Source organism: Myotis daubentonii, chromosome 9 (genome assembly GCF_963259705.1).
Source record: "Myotis daubentonii chromosome 9, mMyoDau2.1, whole genome shotgun sequence".
In the NCBI taxonomy this organism is placed as follows: Eukaryota; Metazoa; Chordata; class Mammalia; order Chiroptera; family Vespertilionidae; genus Myotis; species Myotis daubentonii.
Genome location: NC_081848.1, coordinates 29,301,770 through 29,319,103, shown reverse-complemented (window position 1 = coordinate 29,319,103; position 17,334 = coordinate 29,301,770). Strand labels below are relative to the sequence as shown.

At 35.8% G+C, this 17,334-nt stretch overlaps 1 protein-coding gene across 1 annotated transcript in view; it reads right to left on the bottom strand.

Annotated features, from left to right (window-relative positions):
• Nucleotides 1-17,334, bottom strand: part of GRM5 (glutamate metabotropic receptor 5) — a 447,722-nt gene that overhangs the window by 242,247 nt on the left and 188,141 nt on the right. The gene's annotated exons all lie outside the window — the stretch shown is intronic.

The following is a 17,334-nucleotide window of genomic DNA, read 5'->3' as shown; positions in this document are numbered from 1 at the left end:
TGGAGCATGCGACTGGAAAAGAAAGGAAAGTAAGTTGACCATGAACATAGATAGTTTATTAGGATGGATTAATTAATAGGGAAAGGCAACTAAAGAACTGTTTTTCATGGCATCACTGCTCAAAGATATCTGTAATATTAGAAATAACTAATTATTGGTATAATATTAATAAAAATAATACCTACAACACTGAACACTTACTTTGGGCAAGGCTCTGTAAGTTTTTAGCCTGGATATTACTTCTTTCTTTACAGCAACTTTATTAATTAGATACTATTGTTACTCCTCATGTTATATGTGAGTAAATGAAGGCTTACAGAGGTTACATAACTTGCCCCAAATCATTTCTCTGGTCAGTCAATGAACTGAAACTTGGCACTTAATCCATGTTGTTAACCATTTTGCTATACTGCCAATGTGCTTACCAGTGTGTTCACCTTAGCTTAAGAAAGCAAAATATTTCATAGCTGCATGTGTCCCTATTGCTAGAAGGGCTCTGGAGAGACAGACATTTCAGAAGCTTTGTTGGTCAAAAACAAAACCAATTAGCCAATCCTCTGGATTGTTACCTATTTAATTAAATGTATTAGTAATTTGAAATGGACTGCAATGAATTACTCAGAGAAAATGGGTTCATCTCAAGGATATAATTAAATTGCCTAGTGTACTATTACTGCTAGAATAAACATGGTTACTGATCTTCAGGACTGCTTGCATTTGCAGTATAATTAAAAATAAGTAGTGGGAAAAATAATATCCATGAACAAAATGTGGTTCAAGGAATCAGGCACGTGGTTAGCCAATGAAAGCAAAGCAAGGTCAGCCTTTGAATTGTTCCCAGAATTTGGATTTTCTACTATAGGTTTTTGTTCTTAGGAATCACCCATTTAAAAGAACCATTAAACTCCAAGTTTTTTAAAGGCCATTATCATTCTTGTTTAAGACCATACTTCTGGGTTCTCACATGTTGTGTGGAACTAAATATATGTTGAATAAGTAAAATCAATTTTTATAAAAAGTATCATTTTCTTCCAAATGTTGTGGAAGATGCAATTTAAAAAGACATACATAACACACACCACATGGTTTAGTAAATTGGAGCTATTCCATGCTGATGATAGAGAATTCGATCAGAGAACCACAAATAGCTTCAATTCAATACTGTTACTTCTTGATGATAAAATTCATGATGACAAAAAAGCCAGTTAATAAATAGTAAGGCACAGTGATCATCTGTGAAGTGCCAGGGTATTTTCATGCCAGATTTCCATTATGCGCTAAAGGTCATGGAAGAGGGATTGACCACATCTGCCATGGGTCCTGCATTTTATACGCCTGACTCATATCCTAAAGAATGATTTGAACTTAGTAGATAAATAACAGTAGTCTTTAGAACTTAGTTAGGATCATATGTGTTTCTTCTTTGCTACAAGTTACCTTCTTTGAGGGCCATAAAGTAATATTTTTCTCTAGGGGAGATGCAGAAAAAAGAGGTGCCTGCATCATTTTTCCTGACGCCATAGGTGGGAGGAAGATAAACACATGTTAGGAAAACAGGAGCATAATATTATTACACTTTCAGAACTTGGATTATTTCCTGGTACACAGTTGGCAACCAAGAAGTGCTTGCTATTGAATTAATAAATGTCGTATTAAATCCAGTGTCTGTGCATGCATGGGCACCATCTCTGTGAAACTCAGGTGTTCAACATGAAAAGATGATGATCATTATCAAGTCAGTTGTTGTTGTTTTTTTAACAAATGCAAATCAAAGAACTAGTGCCTGAGATGTGCCAAATATAATAACTATGTCTTTTTGTGATTTAAGCAATAGCTCAGAGGATTTAATCATTAAATTCTTGCAAGGTTTGCTTGTGATCATACAAAATACACTGTGTACCACTGAAACAAAAATTTAGTAAGTCCAGCAGCACTAATTTCACAATGCTGATAATAGCCCTGTCCTTTTGCTTTTTACAGTCAGTTCTAAATTTTCTGGATTCTCCTACCTATCACAATATAGGAGCCTTTTGTGGTGTAAGATAATTGAGAAAGGTGTTAGGATACCCATATTTCTCTCTTGATTTTGAAAATATAATTTACTGAATGAATTTAAATAACATTTTTTATGAATTGCTATTGTTAAAAATGAACATTAAGGACTGAGCTAGCATGTCCTCCTCTCCCCACCCCCCATCTCCACATGTTTTTAAATTTAACTTGAGACATGACCTAAACATAAAAAAATAATAAACCTTAAAATATTGTGAAGTGAGATAAAATAGTGTATTTTTTTCTTCTATGACTTTTTGTGATGCTCTTCTTTAATTCCTGTGTTTTGCTCTCACTGACTGGAACCCCATTTTCTCTCTTCTCTTACCAAATAACAAAGTCCTATGTAGACTGTATCCCAGATCAAGTATAAATTTTTTTTAAATATTCTAATATCCCTGTATGTTTCTTTGAACACTTTTCTAGGGATATATTTATAGAAATGGCATTCCTCGTTCAAAATGTATGCATGTTTAGAATTTAGATCCAATGAGAATACATCAATTTATTCTCCCACATTGAGAAATTTTCCTTTAAAATATTCATATTGTTTAAATTTTATGGGCAAAAAAAACATTTAATTTTTCTCTTACTTTTTTCTTTTAAATAATGAGTGAGCCTGGCTGGCATGGTTCAGTGATTGAATGTCGACCCATGAACCAGGAGGTCACAGTTCAATTCCCAATCAGGGTACATGCCCAGGTTGCAGGCTTGATCCCTAGTAGAGGGCATGAAGAAGGCAGCTGATCAATGGTTCTCCCTCGTCATTAATGTTTCTGTCTCTCTCTCCTTTTCCCCTCATCTCTGAAATCAATCTTTATATAATCAGTGATATTGAGCATCTCAAAGAGGTTGTTTTATAAATGTAACATATTAGATATCTTTCCATTTTTTCTTCCTTATTATTAAAATTATCAGGGTAACACTGGTTAACAAAAGTATACAGGTTTCAAGTGCACAATTCAAAAGTATCAATTTCTGATGGATTTTTTTTTTTCTGAGACAAAATGCTTTCCTCCCACCTAAATCAGCGTTAGGTGGCATTCAACTCTGCTCTACATCTTATCATTTTGGATATGATGTCATTTATGTTTTTTTTTTCTCCTGTCCTCTCCACTTGTCTGAAAAATCCATTGAAGGATTGGATTCAAGATACTATGTCATCTTTCATATACCCATTCTAAAAATGTTTATTAAATACTTTTTATATAAATAGCACTGTATTTGATGCTGGGAATTCTTGATCCTAAGTTCAGTATATTAGATAAAAATAGTTCTGTGGAATGAATGAATGGCAACTTACAGTAAGTCAAAGAAATTTTAAAAGGTAGCTCATTTTAAAGGAAAAATCTGGAATGGAAAGTTGGCCATTGTGGGGTGGTTGTCTAGCAGAGCACAAAACCATCTTAATCTCACATCGTTAAATTTATAATTCTCTGTTTTAAAAAAGTGAACTTTTTTCTTTTAATGTCATGGCTGTCTTTATGGTTTTAACAACATTGGTATGGAAAATAAATCTGGAAGTTTTTGAAAAGCATATGATATTGTAAAAAGTTATTATTATGTGCATAACTGTTGTTTTATAGATAGAAATATTTGGGAGAGAGTTGGGATTTAAAATCCTAGCTGTGGAGTCAAAGTGATCTTTATGAATCTTAGAAAAGCATGAAAAACTATGATAGTTAAACCTATTTTATATGAAAAACTGGAGAAGGGGTCAAACAGGCAACCTCAGTACTTGTCCTGAGAGCTCTGCATATATACCAATGAGAAAGGTATAGATTTTTTAAAAATGTTATTGTTTTTCTAAAATTAATCTCTGTTTGGTATCTAGTGTTGAAAAATATGTGAAAAATAGGGACTCGTGTCCTTTTTTCAGGACAAATTGGTAATGTGCATTAAGATTCCAAAAAGTACCTGACATTTAACTCAGAAAGTTCATTTTTAAAAATTGGTTTTAAAAATGTATCCACATCTTTTCATAGGAACATTTTCATTGCATTTCTGTATGTAATAGTGAAAATTTGGTTAAACCTAAAATCTCATTATTCATTTTTAAAAATAATTTATAAATATTCAAAATAGATATATATATTTTTTATTAAATATATTTTATTGATTTTTTTTACAGAGAGGAAGGGAGAGGGATAGAGAGTTAGAAACATCAACGAGAGAGAAACAACAATCAGCTGCCTCCTACACACCCCCCCACTAGGGATGTGCCCGCAACTAAGGTACATGCCCTTGACTGGAATCGAACCCAGGACCCTTCAGTCCGCAGGCCGACGCTCTATCCACTGAGCCAAACTGGTTAGGACCAAAATAAATATTTAAAACTAACAATTAAACAAGGAACTTTATAAGAAATAATTAAGTTAGGAAATACAAAGCAGTATATGTAGTGTGCTCTCATTTTTGTAAAAGTCTAAATGAATGTACAATGCAAGAGAATTATATATTATTATATATGATATGTTATGATGCATGTATATTTTAAGAGAATTTTATATTATATATATGCTATATTATGCTATACGCATGTACAGACATAGAAAAGTTTTAAAGGATTTGCACCAAATTATTAGTCCTATTTATTTTGAGGGGATTGAGGATATGCATAATATGAATACACAGACAATAAAATAAATAATACAAAGAAGTAGAAGTACATACCACAAAGATAATCCAAATGTAATGCACCACATTCAGCAACTTTAATGGAAAGCAGATATGACTTCAGCCTAAATTTGCATATGGACATACATGGCCACCTGTCCTGGGTTTCTCTGGAGCAATGTTGGCTTTCTTGTGTACCCATGGTCACAGCTACCCTAGGTAAAGGATAGGAAAATGTAGTTGGAAAGATCTTTTAACCTACATTTTCCTATCCTTCTCCTACAGAAATGAGGAAAGCATAAATACTTTAGAATGTGCCTAGTTCAAACCAAATGCTGGATCATGCGGAAGCACACACATACCAGTGATTCCAATGGAAACAGTCTGGGCTTTGGTCCCAGACTTCCTGGCAGGCTGGGGGCCGAAACACAATTGAAGTTAGAACCAATCTCCTAGTGAAAAGAGAAACTGACATCACGCATGAGTTCCTAACTCGGAAACACCTAAGAAGCAATTTCTGAAAACAGCCCTTCGGGGAGTTTATGCACATCTGTAAGAAAAGTAAAAAGACTGAAAAAAATAAACAAACAAACAAAACTCAGGCTGGAAAGGAATTTAGCTCAATTCTTTCATTTCACAGATGAAGAAATTGAGGTGCAAAAAGGGAAAAAGTTGCCAAAGTCACTCTCTAAATTAGTTCTTTAAAATCAAATCTCTTGATTCTCAACTCAGTGCAAAACCACCACTGTTTCTGTAGGCTATGTAACTCTCTGGAAAAAAGGAGATTATGTCAGATCAAACCTTTTTCTGATCATCCCAGGCAGAGTTACATAATATCTCATGGTTACATAGTACTCTTTTTTAAAATCTCAATAAAATTAACTGCAAAACAGTATCCAATTTTTAAAATATATCTCCCATAACAAATTATACCTTCCTTGAGGACAATTATATTTTATTCACCTCAAATCCTCAGTGTCAATTACACTGTCGATAATACAGCCGGCACTTAGTAAATACTTCATAAATGAATGAAGTATTTCTTTAGTATTATAACTGGTGATGAGAGGCACCTTTGATGGATTAGCCAAAGGACATCATGATATGATAGAGTTGGCTCTGATAATTAAGAGCCTTGGATTTCAGTCGCATCTGTATCAGTTCCTAAACGCAAGCCTAGGCAAGACCTTTAAGCACCCTGAACAGCATGCCCCTTATCCATAAATCTGAGGAAATAATATCTGCTATTCCACCTCCTATTCTGGCCATGAGGATCAAATGTGATACATGTGAAAGTAATTTTATGAATAGCAAATTGTTACACGAATGGAAGGGATATATGTGCAGGCAAGGGGCTTTTAACCATGATCTGGATTTTTCCAATAAGGTATATCATTCAAATAAAATGCTGTTATAATAAAATACAATAAGCAGGGCTATTGCTACTGTAATATGACACATGTCTCAGTATGCTCCATTGAGAAATCCAAAGTCAATGGCTACAGAGTCCTGAGACCACGGCAGTTCAGAGGCCTATCAGTAGACCTCCGGCACTTGAGAATAATACAGCCACAGATTTGGGGAATTCCCATAAACTTGAAATACTTTAAATTCCATAATTTTCTCCTAAAACTCACAAATAATTGCAAGTGGATAATAAGGAAGGATGTTGCCATGCAGGTACCTGGCAATGTTTCTGCATCGGAGATTCCTTATGTGTCTCAATAAAGCAATAAGCTACTACATGGCACAGGCTGTTGGATTCCCTTTTGTATAGAAACATTGCAAATGTTTAATTCAAGAATGCCAACATTCTGCTGTAACTGCACAGACCAATGCAATTCTTTGAGGAAAAGAAATCTATTGTAAATAATCATTCCTCCAAGTCCCTTGGAACAAAATTTAGGAACATCTGATCCTCTAAATATACCAACTAGCCTGAATTCTGTGATTTGGTCTCTACAGCTTCATTAGCTCTTTTTTAAGGAGTGTAGCAAGAGGGAAAGTGAGGCATAGGAGAGAAATTCATATGACAGGAACATTAGATTTCTTTCACACAGACAGTGAGTGTAGTGAAAGAGAAGGCCCATTGGCTTTGGAGTCAGGCACTTCTAAGTCTGGATTTAAATGCTGGTCCTACAACTTATTAAATATACTGTCTCAGTCAAATTTTATAAACTTTATGAGGAGAAAAGCTTATATAGGCCATGCTGACAAGGGCCAGAGAATTTGTCATGATTAATCCTTTCTGGGTTGCGCCCAAATGGATGATATGAAGGAGCAGGAATGTTCCTAAGCTACAGGAAACCTCTTCCCTTGTCTGGCCAATCAGGGATAAGTGTTGGGAAACGACATGTAGAGAGGTGCTCTGGGATAGTTTTTCTAAGCTTCAGGGAGACAGATTCTCTCTTTTTCTCTGGGTTTCCTTGATTTTGTGCTTTTTTATTTTTAAACTCTTGCAATGAAAGTGACAAAAGCTCCTGGGGCCAGATTTAAGAGTAAGGACGTAGAGAAAGGAACCAAGGATAACATTTCTTCTGCATTTGGTCCAGGCTTTATGACTCTAGGAAGTCCAGCTCACCTCACAAAATAAAGAAAACCAACCCAAAACATTTTAAATTGGATTGTCTGTCTTCCTGGTATTGAATTGTACCTGTTCTTCATATATTTTGGAGGTTAACCCCTTATCCAATGTATTGTTAGCAAATATGTTCTACCATACAGTGGGTTCCCTACATGGGTGTAGAGGTTATTATGCTAAGTGAAATAAGTCAGTCAGAGAAAGACAAATACCATACTATCTCACTTGTATGTGGAATCTAATGAACAAAATAAACTGACAAACAAAATAGAAATAGAGGCATGAATACATGGAACAGATTGGCAACACTCATGGGGGAAGGGGCATTGGGGAACTAGATGAAAGAAGGTGAAGTTATTAGCCAAAGAACATATATGCATAGACACAGACAATAGTGTGGTGACGGCCAGAGGAAAAGGGGGCAGGGAGGCAGGTGCTGGGTGAAGGTGGGCAAAGTTGGGGAAAATGGGGATATCTGTAATAGTCTCAACAATGAAAATTAAGTAAAAATAAAATCAAAACAAACAGAACCCCAGAAATTGCAAATAGAAGTTGATTTGTAATGAACTCAATTGTAAAGTTCAATTGTAATGAATTCAGTGATTTTTGTCTAGTGTTTCCTTTGTAAATGTATCTATTGGTGACCTAATGGTGATCATTGCAACCAATAGTAGGTGGCCTGTTAAGGAACGGAATTGGAGGTTCTTCTGTATCTCACAAGCTTTCACATGTATCAACTCATGTGTGCTGGCATTTCTCTGTAGAATTATAGAAAACAGAAAATACTGATTAATTTAATATACTTAATATATTCAATGTTGGCTTCCAGAAAAGTAGGGAAGTTTAACCCACTCACATAACTTTAATTAATGCAAGAGAGACTTCAAGGAAAATTGAACATTATTGATCTGACCATGCGTCTTCACTCTTCTAGTCAAAAATACTTTTAAAAATGCTAAAACCCCAGAGAGCAAAACCTAGGCTTCATGATTTGTCTTCTCCTTTCTCCTCTTCTCAGTAATTAGCATAAAATAAATGCTCAATAATGCTTATTCAATGAGGGAATTCATCAGTCTAAAAAACATAAAAACATATCTCTAACTTCTTTTGTTCTAGTTGAGGGTTATTCGATCTTTGGGGAGTAGTCTCTTATCTATAATTTCTTCCTCAATGGCACTGCCATTTTTAATTTCTGATCGTGACTTTATTCTGTAATTATCTTAGGCTTATTAATTCTTCCACATGTGCCCAGAGGTCAAGCCCTTCAGAGGCAGCTGTCAAGTGCTGCTGAGAGTGCTGGAAAATATAATAACAATTCAAATCCCAGCTCTGCCACTGCTAGCTTTATGTCCTTGAACAGTGTGCATAATTTCCCTGAATCTCAGTTTCCTCATCTGTGTAGTGTAAAGAATGAATTTTAACTATGGTTCTTCACCAGGAATACACATTGAAATCACCTTTGGAACTCCATAATATACAAGCCCAGGTCCATTCATAGAGATTCTGTAGGTTTGATGAGAGTAAGGCAGCATAAACATCTGTATTATCTGTATTTCTAAGAGGATCCATAAGTTTCTTTCAAACATAAGTTTGAAGTCCTAGTACTTTCAGAATTCTCAATAATTTATTCAATTAGAATTTACTATACAAGAATGGTATACTCTGGCCTGGCTGGCATGGCTTAGTGGTTGAGTGTCAATCTAAGAACCAGGAGGTCACAGTTCAATTCCCAGTCAGGGCATATGCCTGGGTTGTGGGCTTGATCCCCAGTGTGGAGTGTGCAGGAGGCAGCCGATCAATAATTCTCTCTCATCATTGATGTTTCTCTCTCTCTCTTCCTTCTTCTCCGAAATCAATAAAAATACATTTTTAAAAAAAGAATGCTGTGCTCTGTATTATTCCAAATATTCTGAAGGAAATGCACTGAATGTTTCAACATTAATTTGACCATTAATTTTAATTATTCTCTTAATTATTAATTTAAGTACTTGCAGTTAATAGGTTTCTCAATAGGAGGACAGACCATCAGTCACTGATTCAGGAGGCCCAGCAGTGAGTGCTTACCAGAGAGGTGGTATTCTGTGGACACAGGAGAGCAAGGAGAGGACCCACATATTTCCCAGGTACTTAGCACAGTACACGGAAAGATAATCATGAGACTGTGATTCTGTGAAACATCTCCCTGCTCTGCTAAGGCTCAATGTGACGCTCACCATGGATCTCACCTCTGACCAGAGAGACCCCCATTCTGGTAAGCACTCACTGCTGAGCCTCCTGAATCAGGAGTGACTGATGGTCTGTCATCTTTTTGAGAAACCTATAAAGTGCAAGTAATTATTCTCCATCAGGCTGTTCAGCAGGTCTGTCACCAAAAGAGAGATCTGATATGCAACTTGCATTTAGTGTCTCCCAAAATAATTAGAGAATAAGCAGGAAGAGTCTCTTCATAGGAACTATTGTTTCTTAAATGATCTGTAAGTTAAGAAAGGCAACTTCCAAGTAAGACTTTTTCAAATTATTTGAATACGCTGTGCTAAGAAATTTAGTTGTATCTACTACCCAATTAACAAGCTGTTTCTCACTTGCCAGGCAGTTTTTATAACACTTTAGAACATTTACTTCTCAGTATTTATTTTCACTTATAGAATGCTAATTTCAATTTAAAAAAATTGAGCACATTGAACATTTTATACCATATATTTTGGTAAAATACTCAATTATGAATTTCTACAGTTTGGTCATTTACTCTATAATATGCATGTGTACAAATAACACTGTATTTAATCATGGTATGTTATGGGATATATACTGGCAATTATTTAGAGCATAGACATATTTTACATAATATATACATGGAATACATTTGTTCATGTGTATTAAAGCCTTGTTACCTAATATCTCATATTTGAATTTTCTACTGGAAAATAAATTTTGGAATGACATCAGCTTCCCAATTCCTCACTAGTTAAAGCATTACAAAAATATTACAAGCTATAACAAAATCTGGTTCTCTTTAGACACTGTTATAATACACTTTACAGTCATAGACTGTAGATTCAACACACAGATGTTACTATGCAAAGTGCATTTTTAAAAGAATATGAAGACACACAAAGAAAACACACTAACACTTGATGCTGTATTTCCATGGCTATTTTTAATTTCTCCACTATAAAAGGGAAAGAAGAGCAGAGACTAGCATTGATCTTGACAGTTAAATTGTGAAAAACAGCTCTTGTGAAGTGAGAGAGTAAATTTCCCTAGACTTTATTTAGAGGTGACCAATTCCTCAAAACACATTTCAGCACACTGACCATGGAAAATGCCACTCTTAGGTGTCAGCATAAAACATTGGAATCTAAAATATCACTGTAGGAAAGACAGTAATAGTAATGACATCAAACGTAGCTATTTTAACAGCTCCTCTTTTCAATCTTTCAGTCTTCCTAGACCTAGACTAACTGCTGGCTTGGCGGGAATCTCTGACTTCTGCTCGTCCGTGTTCATGAATACTAATCATGCACCTGGAAATATGGACCCAGAGTATGAATTCCTCCTGCTCCCCAGGACACATGTTTATTTTTCACATCTTACAAACATTTATGAGACGGTTCTTTGGCATGTGTCAGCATGAGGGTTTCACTAGCTGATATTCTTGAACATCCATGAAGGAGAATGGACACAGACTTACAATCTGCTTCTTTTATCTCTGAACAGTGTGTTTGCTCCTGTGTGGAGACTATTAATTAGTTTCCTTAAAAACCTTTTCTGCTTGGATTTTTTTAAAAAATTCTGAAGTCACTGAGAGAAAACACAGAGCAACTGATTCAAACCAAGATCATTACCTCATATATTTATTAAAATCTTATAAGATATTTCTTATAACAATGAAAATGCTCCTCCTGAAGATAGGGGACCATCCACGAGAAGGAAAGAAGGTAATGAGTAAGTGTACTTTCTTAAGCTGTAACATGAGGATTCATGTTTAAGCTCCCCCTGTCCCATGCATCTGCTTTGTGATATTAAGCAAGCTAAGTAGGTTGATGGCAGAGGAGAGTGGAGGTTATATAGGTTCATCTGGTTATTTGTTTTCTTTTGTCTTTCAGGGAATTTATGTTTTTTATCCCATTTAATCTTTGTAACCATTCACCAAAGTAGATATGATTAACTGTATGTTAGATCCTAGATAATGGAAACACAGATATATCAAAAAACCAAGTAAACAGTGGTAAAGATAGTAATCATTCACTTGGGTAACTGTGAAGAATAAATAAGGTAATAAATGTGCTTTGGAAACTGCATGGCATTACAGATGTGTAAGGTACTGCATCATACAGACTGACATATCCGAGAGGGGACGGGCAGAGATGGGAAGAGATTAACCAAAGAACACACACACACACACACACACACACACACACACACACACACACTAGTGTGGTGAAGGCCTGCATGGGACAGGGGCTGGGAGGAGGGGCATAAAGGGGGGAAATTGAGGGACATCTGTAATACTGTCAACAATAAAATAAAATATTTTTTTAAACAAAGGACACTAAGTCAAGATTGATTGCAACCAGTATCATGTTGTTAATGTGTCAAAAAAGTTGGGGGGATTCCTCAGGGACAGGGTTTCCAGATTTAGGATTACCAGTTAAATTTGAATTTCATCAAAACAATTAGTATTTTTGGCATACGTATTTCCCTGCAATTTTTGGCATAGTTGGTATTTAATAATTGCTTTTTCTTTTCAATCTGACTTTCAAATTTAACTGGTTGTCTTGTGTTTGGTCTGACAGCTCTATTCTTCAGGAACTTTTGCCTACAGGAAATATAGGCTAGAGAGATCTTTGCTAGTAAGGCTAGAAACCACTGAAGGAGCTTGTACAATACCATTTCTGTGTTTTGGTTAGACCTGATATGATAAGGCCCCAAGTATGAGCAAGACTTCAGAGCAAAATGGATAAAACTGAAGTTTAGATAAGAGAGTTTGAGTTCATGGATGAATAGCATGTGTGGTAGTCTTGCTAGAATCCAGGAAAGCCAGTAATTATGAGATCTGGGTAGTTGAGAAAAGCTCTGATAAGAAAAGCTTGGGTAAACCCTTGAACGATGAGTAGGATTTGGGAATATAAAAAGTAATATAAGAGGGCCAGTGTCTCTGGTGGCATTCGCAAAAATAAGTAGACGAGACTCTGTCTTTACTAAACATCAGTTCTCTACTAATATTCTCTGTAGCTCTATAAGCATCACCAGAAGAAACAGCTAAAATGAGAATAAATGCCCAAATATAAGATGAGCAAGTTAGAGTGGGCTCTTGGAAACCAGGAAGTGAATGAGGACAGAAGATACCGCAGCTCAATTTGGGGGCTCTTAGAATAAGCATGCTGCAGAAGGCATCTATTTACCACCCACCATGTCCAAGGAGGAAGTCAATATTGGGACATGGTCTCTTTGCCCTCAAAGAGTTTTCCAAATTATCTCAGTGTTTGGGAAAAACAGAACTGGAGTCAGGAAACCTGCTTCTGCTATTAACAGAGTTTATTCACTTGTAAAATGGGGACCAGGCAACCTACCTTAGAAAAAGATCATGAAGGTTAAATTAGAGAAGGTCTGGGTATAAACGATATTAGCTTTAATATCCTAGGCTCCTTGCTTGGAAAAAAGCCATTAATCTAGAAATACCCTTTTTGTCATTGCCATTCTCAAGAAATTATGATTCTCTGAGAGATCATAAGGACAACTTAGAACTTACAACACTTGGACAACAATTCAATTATTTAAATATATCCCCAGCAGGACATGGGCTAAGATGGTGTCATGGAGGACAAGTAAAGTTATTTTATGAAAACCATTCTGAAGGTGTTTAATAGACTTTATGACAGACTGTAGAAAGGGGAAAGAAAGAATAAAAAGCTCAAAATGAAATCTAAAATATAAAGAAACAAGGACTTTGATAAGCTGAATAAGGAATCAAAAACTCCATTTTGAATGTTTTCTAACAAAAGAGACCTTTTATGCAACCCATAGAATTCCCTAGTATTCTGCACAGGTAGAGACATTCTGGCCCTTGGTCCTTCCAGTCAGAGGAAGGAAAGGGTTCATGGAGGCGTCTCTGAGATCGAGAACATGGTTTGGTCTGACAACAGCCTTGGTGCACTTTTGGAGATTGAAGGGGCCTATTCTGTCTTGAGTTGTGAGGTAGAATGGTATTTTCAGAATTAGAGAGGTTGGCCTCTGTGATGTTAATACCTGTAAGACAAAACCCAGGTTTCACAAGATGGGGAAGCAATGATACAAACTGTATGCACTGTCCTGGGTATGGAATGAGCTTCGTTATAAAGCATACCACAGGCACACAATAAATGGTCATTTCGTTCCTTCTCCCATCATATATGCTCTTCCAAGCCCAATGCCTGCCCCCTGCTAGGGGTAGAACATGCCAGCCTCCAGTGGTACAAATTTACAATATATATCAGAGATCATGGCCAAGAAGAGCATGAAACTTCCCCGGGAGAAAGTCTTTTCTTCCAGAGTGGAGAGGGAGAATTAGGTCAGTTATATAAGACTCACAGTAAATGAGCACACTCTCGGCCACTTTGCTAATGTTACTGCCTACAATTGGTAACAAGGGGAAGGTGAAGTTAATTTCCCTTTAGAAGTTATATGCTTTATAAGTCTGAAGGGTGCAATACTATAATGATAACCTACATACAATATTAACCATTTTCTGCCAAGAGAAACGCTATATTTTAATAGTAATTTCATAAATATCCAAGAGAAATTTTCCCAATATTCATATATATTGCAGTTGGCTCAGCAGGAAAAGCCATTTCAGTTTTGAGACTCTAAAGAGCCCCCACAAACTTCAGATAATTACATGTGATAGATCAACGACTGAAAGCATATTGGTGAGAGCGGCTTAATTATGTATGAGTAAGGATCTAAGGATTGTAGAATGCTCTAGCTGAATAGGATCTTTTCTAATGCATTTATTGTAAAGATAAGGCAACTAACACTTGGAGATTATACTTGTCCCTTGGTAACAGTGCGGGATTGGTTCCAGGATCCCCATGGACACAAAAATTGTGGCTACTCAAGTCCTGCTATAAAATGGCTTAGTATTGTATACAACTTATGCACATTCTGCCATATACTTTAAATCACCTCTAGATTACTTATAATACCTAATATACTATAAATGCCATGTAAATAGTTGTTATGTTCTATTGTTTAGGGAATAACTACAAAAAACAAACAAACCCCAGTCTGCACAAATTTAATATGGATGCAAACATAGATCAGCAACAACATAGCATAAAAAATTATGTTTGATCTGTGGTAGGTTGAAGCTACAGATGAAGAGCTGTTTGCATTTGCTTATGATTGCCCAGTAAGTGGAAGAAATGGTCCAGCTCTTTGGATTTAAATTCTTTCCATTAATAAACTATTATCATTGATACAAGTATGGCTACAGTTTGTCACTACCTTGGTGATCTCTTTCTATTGAATAAATTTTACATGTACTGAACACTGTGTAAGTTTAAGGTATATAATGTATTACCTTGATACATTTATAAATGGTAATATGATTGCTGATGTCATAATATTTATATTACATCATCATAGAAAATGATTACTGTCTATATTTTTATACTGTGTGTTAGATCTCTTTGGCTTATTTACAAGTCTGTACCCTTAAACACCATCACTCTTACCCCTCTCCTACCACCCTTCGGTACTCATCATTTTACTGTTTTTTACAGGTTTAACTTTTTTAGATTTCACAAATAAGTGATATGGTATAGAACTTGTCTTTCTTTATCTGACTTATGTCACTGTAATGTGTTCAAATTCCATGCATGCTGTTGCAAATAGGAGGATATATTTCTTTATATGGCTGAATAATACCTAATTTAGTAAATGTAGCATGTCTTTTTTATTCATTTATTCATTGAAGGGCATTTGAGTTGTTTCCATACTGTGGCTATTGTGAAAAATGCTGTGATGAACATGGGAGTGCATATATCTCATCAAAATCCTATTTTCATTTCCTTTGGGTATATACCCAGAAATGGAATTGCTGGATTGTGTGGCAGATCTATTTTTAATTTCTGAGGAACCACCATATTATTTACTATAGTGGTTAGGCCAATTTACATTCTCACCAACAATGTGTAAGGCTTCCCTTTTCACCACATCTCACCAGCACCTATTGTCAGTTGTTTTCCTCATGGTAGCCAGGTATGAGGTAATATTTTACTGTGGTATGAGAGAGCTGTGCACTTTCACTGTTCATGTGTTTCTCCAGTTTTCCCAGCACAATTTGTTAAAGAAACTAGCCTTTCCCCATTGGGTAGTCTTGATTCATCCTCTTGAGAGTCTTTATAAAGAGATGCAAAGAAACTCTAAAATCCTCTCAATAATGAAAAAAATATAATGACACTAGAGGCCCTATGCACAAAATTCTTGCAAGAGTAGGCCTTCCTTCCCCCAGCTGCCAGCACCGGCTTTCCTCTGGCACTCAGGACCCAGGCTTCCCTCGAAGCCTGGGCTTCGCCCGAAGGTCGTCCGGAAGGACACCTGGAAGGATGTCCAGTCTAATTAGCATATTATACTTTTATTATTATAGATAATTTCCTCCAAATCTGAGTTTTAGCACAGAAAACTTTGAGCTCTAGGGATTAAAATACTCCCTTTGAAGCTAGAATGAAATAATACACACCCAGTTTTACATGTAGGAAAATTGAAACACTAATGTTTTAAATGTTTTGAACATGGTTTCACAGTGAGAAAATGACAAACCTAAGGCCTCTGAATCAGTCTGTGCATTTTTCCATTCATCTTTTATACACTTTCTTAACTAAATGCTGGTAAAACCTAGCTGTTGTTTTTTGTCCCACCTCCTTATCCTTCTCCCCATATTTGTATTTGACTTTTGGTTTTAACTTCAATGTAAAAATTTTTTAAGTCATTTTAATTTTATCTTTTTTTCCTTATTATTCCAGCACATTGCTTTAGCATGGTATATCTTAGAAAATCCTAAAATCAAGAAATTAGTGATTTTTACCAGGTTTTCATCCCTCATAAATGTATTAAACACTGCCTTTCAGTCCTCTAATAAGGTGGCGATATTTACTCATCTGTGTGTTCCCTGTGACTTGCAAATAGGGAGTACTAAGTGCATGAATAACTAAGGAGACAGCACCTAGGACAGCGCCCAGGCCACTTTTTAGTCTCCCTATTGGTTTACTGAGATCTTTTAATCAGCATATTTCAGGTGTCAATTGACAACCTGCTTTAGTGCAACTTTTTCTACCACCATCTACTTCACTTCAATTTTCTGCAGCTCATTTAAAAAAATGTCAAAAAAAGAGAATGCCATTATATTTGAAACATTTCAAGTTGGTATTGGTAGAATGACTTCTTGTTTCCTCATCTACTTCCAGTGCAAGTTTTCTGAATATATTTTGACAAGTTTTATATCACAACTGATTCATAATAAATTGAAGATTATAAACCTTTTGAATTAATCCATAATATCTTTATAAATTAAACAAAGCAGACACACAAATGTGTGCATACACATTTCCACATACACTATATGATTCATGTAAAACTTGGGATTATCCAGATAATTCCATGTTTAAGCAACAGTGTACAATGCTGAATAAAGTAGCTCAAAAAGATTTAGGAAAGAAATATGCACTCTTTACTCCACTTTTTTGTTGTTTGTTAATCCTCACTGAGGTTTTTGTTTGTTTGTTGTTTTGTTTTTTTCCAGAATGGAAGGGAGGGAGAGAGACAGAGAGACATTGATCTGAAAGAAACACATTGATTGGTTGCCTCCCATATGTGCACTGACAAGGGCAGGGTACTGAGTCTGCAACCAAGGTACGTGCTCTTGACTGGAATCGAACCCGGGACCCTTCAGTCTGTGGGCGGACACTGTATCCACTGCGCCAAACATACTATGGCAGGGTTATTTTTATTCCATTTCAGTAGATTCTATCTCTCTGTCATAAGTAGAATCTTTATAATGATATTTACTCTCTTATTTAAGCATTAATCCAAAAGATAAAGAAAAG